This window comes from Dermacentor albipictus, chromosome 4, assembly GCF_038994185.2.
Source record: "Dermacentor albipictus isolate Rhodes 1998 colony chromosome 4, USDA_Dalb.pri_finalv2, whole genome shotgun sequence".
Classification (NCBI taxonomy): domain Eukaryota; kingdom Metazoa; phylum Arthropoda; class Arachnida; order Ixodida; family Ixodidae; genus Dermacentor; species Dermacentor albipictus.
This window is the reverse complement of record NC_091824.1, coordinates 121,428,017-121,434,973: the sequence shown is the minus strand read 5'-3', so window position 1 is coordinate 121,434,973 and position 6,957 is coordinate 121,428,017.

The following is a 6,957-nucleotide window of genomic DNA, read 5'->3' as shown; positions in this document are numbered from 1 at the left end:
CGTGGGCTTTCATTCTTGCCGAATAAAAACGGCCACGCTAAGTCCATCTCGTTGAATGTGCCTGTGTTGGGCAATATTTGTGGAGCTCCACAACTTTCTTATTAATGCCTGAACGTTCCAAGCTATATTTAGGGAAAGTTAATTAATTTATCTGGGTTAATTTCTCAAGAAAGAGGCGCAAAAAATGGCACTGTAAGTTTAGATAACCGCTAACAATATCCACCCGATGTCTGTTCTGAAGAACGCATAGGTTTTTTTCAAATTCTTGGTCCAAGTTAGCTGGGACACCTTTCATATATATATATACATGTGTGTGTGTGTGTGTGTGTGTGTGTGTGTGTGTGTGTGTGTGTGTGTGTGTGTGTGTGTGTGTGTGTGTGTGCGTGCGTGTGTGTGTGTGTGTGTGCGTGCGTGCGTGCGTGCGTGCGTGCGTGCGTGCGTGCGTGCGTGCGTGCGTGCGTGCGTGCGTGCGTGCGTGTGTGTGTGTGTGTGTGTGTGTGTGTGTGTGTGTGTGTGTGTGTGTGTGTGTGTGTGTGTGTGTGTGTGTGTGTGTGTGTGTGTGTGCTTTACCAGGAGGAGCAGGAGGAGGAAATAAGTACAGAAGGCGGGAATGTCAACCAGAATTGCGTCTCGTTGGCTACCCTATTCTGGGGGACGGGAAATAGGGCATACAAAGATGAGACGGAGAGAGGAAGGGGAGGGGGAGGAAAGTCGTTTTGAGCTCGCGCACGCACGTGGACGGCCTGAGCGAGTCGAAGGCGGTCACATAGGCCAGTCACCCTCAAGATAGACGAAAGTGCCTTCACACCTTTGTGGGGCCGACGAGCGATGGTCTTCAAGTGCACAGACAACGGCCGATCGTCCATTCGTCGCATTGTCCCCATCGCTCGTCGGCCCACAAATCTGTGAAGGCGCTTTTGTCTTTCTTGAGGGGGATAATGTTTGCTTTTCCGACGGAAATCGATGAAAGTGGCATGATAAAAGTTCGATGTTCTCTTCGACGCCGCAGACTGTCGCATGGAGCACTGTCGGTGATTCCAATCGAAGGTGTCTCACACTATTGGTGGGGTGATGAGGGCCGCTATTGGCGTCGCAGGCGTGGCACATCGATGGTGCACAAGACGAGACCGACGGCGAAATCGTCAGTGTCAGCGAGCGTCTATTGAAAAATTATACGACTTCGGCTTTACGTTTACCGTCCGTTACGCTCAGAGCAGTGCATGCCCACAACAGCTCAGCGGTAACGCCTGTGCGCCCACAACACTCGTGCCAGCCGCGGAAGGCAGGACGCTGCCTCAGCTCCGTCACCGACGCGATTGAGCGTAGTCATGGCCGGTCTGGAGCGCGCGTCTGGCATCAAAACCCGTAACGCGCGCCCCAGACTTGCCGTAGCGTAGCGGTAGCGTCGACTGTGCGTCGACTTCGTTTCGTCGTTGCAGCGCCTTCTCTTTGCGCTAGTCGTTGTTTCAGCCAAACTCACTCCGCGGTCTCTGGAGACCCTTGCTCTAACCCTGCGCACATAAGCCGTAGAGCGCGAGCGCAGGACAGCGGCGGTGCGAATGCACCACCGCGGGCGTATATGTTTCCTTTTCTAATTCATGTTGCTAGCATGTTTTGAGTGTCTATTTTTTTTTCTTTTATTGGGATAGAAGCGCAATACTTCGATTGATGCGCCAGATACATGCCTCACGGCGTCGTGGAAAGGGATGTCTTGTAAAGGAACGGCGCTGCGGAAGTTTCCGTTGAACACGATTGGATGACACGTCACTTCCATGGGCAACTCGCAGAACGTTCGAGCTTGGACATCGAAGTGCTGGACGTAAATGGTGTCTGTGGCTACAGGAATAACGCTGACACGGGGCGGCATCTCTGCTGGCGGCGCGTTCAAAAAAAAAATCGCAATGCAGCTGTTTCGAGCGTAAGGAAAACACTCACGTTCGTTGCAAATAAGGATAGATTCGACTGAGCTGGCAATCTCCGGAGGTGGCCGAAAATGTGGAAAGCCGGGGGCCAGGTACGCATGACGTTTTCTGGGTAAGGGTGGGCGCTTTTCCGTAGAAGCGGCTGAAACTGTCACATTGGCATCGTTACGATGATTATCTGCGCGCCGTGCCTATATGCATATTCGCATGAGTGGCATAATATATATGTATAGTGTCCAGCGTGTAGCGGGCTTCTGCGGAACAATTTTTCATTGCGATAGCAATTCTGTGAACACTGTGAACATTGTGTTTCTTTCGTTGGTATAGGCATGCATAATCAGTGTGCACATATCCTATCAAATGGGGCATTTTTGCCGTTTTCGTGACGTCGCGTGACGGACAGGCGAAGTTGGGGAGGTCCGAAAATTTTTGACCAATCGTGGAGGTCTGATTACAGAATTCAAATAGAAAACTTTCGAATGGCTTTGCGTTATAGGGTGCCCCATATCACATTCGCGGTGTCTGTACTCTATATCATAATGTTACGCAAGTTCGATTATTAGAATGTTTAATTCCGCGCGTTTCGTGCTCAAGTTTCGTGGTCTCACGTGTTCGCGCCAAACCAGCGCGAGCCTGCGCGTGAGACTGCCGCGACAGGCTGCATGTGAACAATCCGAAAAGGAAAACAACGAAAAGGAAAATGAATCAAAACAATGTATTTATTAGAAGGCGTATACTATCGTTTGTTACGTTTTAAAGTCTAAACCTTGTTTCATTTATTATTGAGCCGAAATAAATAACAGTTTACGATTTTATGTTCTTGTGTGGGCGGTTGGAAAAAGAATTTTTCGTCAGGAATAGTCGGGAAATTTCAAGTTAGTGCCTGTCCTGTCGTTTCCCTCTGTGGATCGTGGTCTCCCTTGAGTTTTGAAGGCGTTCACGCATCCGTACAAACTCGCCCTAGTTTCATTTCTCGTAAACAATTTCCCATAATTTCTGCTAAAAGAATCCAACTATTTCTCGCTGCGAACGCTATACTGCAAGCAGTCTTGCTAGCCTCCACGGCGTTGCATGCTACGTATGAAATGGAGTTTTACGACAGTATTTCAGCTGCGATGATGGTACCTGCCTTGATGAAGTCGGTGTCTCGCGTCCCACAATATCGCTTGTCGCAAAACAGTGTGAATATCGGGATTGTCTGACTCGGTTGGCAGGGACCGCAGGGGCGCTTTGAGATGACGCCGTTCGCATACGTGATAGACTCGCATTGCACGAACCGTCCGACCGGAGCATTGATGAGAGAAGTCTGGTAGCCGTAGAGATGCAGTGGACGTAATCAAGTACAGGCTCCGTGTGCCATATTGAAGCGGCATTGCAGTAAACCAACGCAGCATACAAGCAGTAGTGCTCACTCACTTACTTGCTGTTTGCGGTAGTTGTCGTGAAGCTTGAACAGACCATCTAGGGTTGCTTGACTGATGGGAAACCAAAAGGCGAAAAACTCCCAACACCGAATCCTTGAGATCCTGCAAGTGCTCGGGTACTTGTAATGTCACCGGCACGCGTTCGGAGAGTCCTGCATGGCTGGCAGTACAGTACGCGATGTAGCGGCCCACTTGGCTATTTCTATCGATAAGGAAGTCTTTCCAGTGCAGGCAGGTTAGGTTAGGTAACGTAAGGTTAAATTAGGTTAGGTAAGGTTAGGTTAGGTAAGGTTAGGCTGCTAGTTCATCGAGAGCGCAGCGATGTCGGATGTTAACAGTCGTCGTGCTCACTTTGTCGACCGCGTTCTCAGGAAGGGTGGCGGAAACGTGGTGCCAAGAAGTTGTTCTCGTTATACTGTGCTTTATCACACCAGATTTCACAATCACAATCACGAAGGAAACGCTTACTGCGTTTCCTTCGGGGCATACACGTCAGGCGTTATTTCGACCAAGTCAAGCATCGGCTTCAAGTTAAGGCGCATTTCTGAATACGGGGCTCTTATACTGTGCTAAATGGAGCTCATTTATTGCCCGACGCGCACTCGGTGCGTTCCGAACTGCATCTCCTTAGAAACCCCTTTCCCACTTCCCGCACCTCTCAAGATGTTCTTAAAGAGAAAACAGAAAAGCTTCGTGAGCGGCCCCGATTCGGTTACGCTTAAAATAAGCACCTTCAGATCACATCAGAATTGAGAGTACATGCGTGGGGATCAGAAATCAACAATCAAACGTACACCGCCCCATTGTACACGGATCGCTAGGCGGGCATCGACCAGCGTTCGCCGCGGCGCCGCTCGGCGTCAGCATCGATGAAGGGAGTGGGCTGCCACGGCAGATTCCGCCGCAGAGGCCCACGGCTGCGTCGCAGCGGCCGTAATCGATGATTACTGCGGCGCGGTGATTAAGTGTTCTCCTTTCTTTGACTCCCTCCTTCCGCTGCCTCCTCTTTTGTGTCGGTTCGTGTGCTACAAGACTCGTTCGTTCTCCGATTTGTTTCGCTCTGTCGCGCGTCCTCGTTCCACGTCCTCCGTCGGCCGATTGTCGATCAGCTGCTATATAGCTGTGTCGCCCCCCGCGTTCCATTTCTCTATTAAGACTATGCGGGTTCAAATCCGTCTCAATGACTAACCTGCAGCGGGCGGGTGACGTTACAAACAACGCGAGAACGGTTGCACTCGAAGGACAGCAGTTGAGGAAGTTGGTAATGAATTCTTAAGAGAGAGAGAGAAGTCATAAGGGAAAAGCAAGGAGGCTAACCAGGCTGAGCACGGTAGGCTACCCTACACTGGAGAAGGGGTAAAGGGGATAAAGAGGAGAATTAATTTTATTGGGGAGATGTCCTGATTACCTTATTTAGTTTTTGGCACAAATAGGTAATGAAACAAAGCCGCACAAACAATGATTGTGAATGGCCTTCTTGTTATCCCTACCTACCTTACAAATAGAAAGAACCACGAAAACAGCTGGCGGAAAGAAAACAAAAAAAGACGAGTAAGAATAAAGGTAACACTCTGGAGGACGGTGGCCTGTCTCCTTCCTGTAATCTATCTATCTATCTATCTATCTATCTATCTATCTATCTATCTATCTATCTATCTATCTATCTATCTATCTATCTATCTATCTATCTATCTATCTATCTATCTATCTATCTATCTGTCTGTCTGTCTGTCTGTCTGTCTGTCTATCTATCTATCTATCTATCTATCTATCTATCTATCTATCTATCTATCTATCTATCTATCTATCTATCTATCTATCTATCTATCTATCTATCTATCTATCTGTCTGTCTGTCTGTCTGTCTGTCTATCTGTCTATCTATCTATCTATCTATCTATCTATCTATCTATCTATCTATCTATCTATCTATCTATCTATCTATCTATCTATCTATCTCTTTTTTTTTCTCAGACTGGAGTGAAAGACTCCCAGCAGTGGCTATCGCGTTGTGCTGCTGAGCACGAAGTAGCAGTTTCAATGCCCGACAGTGGCGGCCGTATTCCGACGAAGGGCGGTGTGCAAAAAAAACAAAAAACGCTCGTACACCGTGCTATGGGTGCACGTTAAAGATCACCACGTTGCCAGGATTAGTCAAATTCTCTTCACTACGGTGTCCCTCATAACCGACTGCACTGTTTCGGTAGGTTAGAACTCATAAATCAATTTTTAACCGTCGTAACGATGTGTGCGTTTAGTACAATAGACGCGCCATTGGCGAATATCGTGAAAAGCGACCTTTTCACCCTTTCTCTACCCTTCTGTGTGAAGCAGCATTGTATGCCATCAGCAAAAATTTTGCTTGACAGTTTATTGTCTATTTCCTCTTTATAAACTCCACCAGTGTCTCTACAAGAACGTCTTGAGTGTCTCCATAAGCTTTTAAAGGGCAGGCTTACCCATCAAATTTAAAACAAGTAGGGTTGATGTCTAACCGACGTTGTGATTTGGGAGATGATGTCATACCCTTATTTCCGCCTTTCAACCCCTTTAAAACGTATCGTATATCTACCTGTGAGCGACGTTCTGACAAAGTACGTAAGACATAATTCTGGCAGCTTAATGTGTGTTTTTAGTTGTTACGACCGCGCCTCAGGAAGTGTGTCAGCTCTGAGTGAATCCATGAATAAATGTTAGGGTGGCCAAGATCTCACTGACAGCTTGAAATGTGTGAATTACCACACAAAATGCACGACTATGTTGCTCGTTCCTTAGTTGGTCCTGAATGAGTCCGCAGTTTGCTGCGTAGTAACACTACTCCCCACTTAAGCATGAAAAGCCCAACTAACGCAGCGTATTTCGCAACTTCTGCGCAAAATCGCACTCAGCAATTTAGTTCGCTCTTTCTGCTTTCGTTTTGTGCCTCTTCTACTGCGTATTAAAAGCGAACCAAATGCATTTGTCTTAGCACAAACGTGTTCCAGCAGTGATATAGCGTTTCAAAACCAATTACGCTTTCGCGCCTTTCATTCGAAATGACTTCATAGACACTCGCTAGGCATTACTCTCCCCTCGCCTCCTCGCCGCTATCCTACGCTCTCTCGTTTAATAAAGGAACGTGTGAAAATAAAGGAAGCGCAAAGAAAAGCACGGGGCCAATTGCGCGCTCCGAGCGTTGAATGAGAAGACTGAAGCAGCTAAATAAACGCAACTCACACAAAAAACAAAGTCGAACGCGTAAACACATATGTGAGGGCGCGAGCGAGGACAGAGACCAGCCGATAGAGTTCGAAGAACAAAGAAACAACTAGAGCGATGCGTGGTGGAAGGAAGGGGCGAGTGGATGTTCCTACACTGTAGCGAGCGCCACCTAGGGAGCGCCGGAGGATATTCATTTCTATACACTCCCCCGCCTATGCTTGCCCTCTATCTTTATTTCCCTCCCCGTCGCTCTTTTATCCTGCGCCTCTAAAACGTGCTCTCCCTCACCCGTCATCCTGTCTACAGTCCTCTCCATCGAGGACGTGCATCCGAGTTTGAGCTCGCGTTACGAACGGCGTGTGTGTATGTGCGTGCGCGCGCGTAGCTTGCGACAGCGGAGAGCTCCCGATC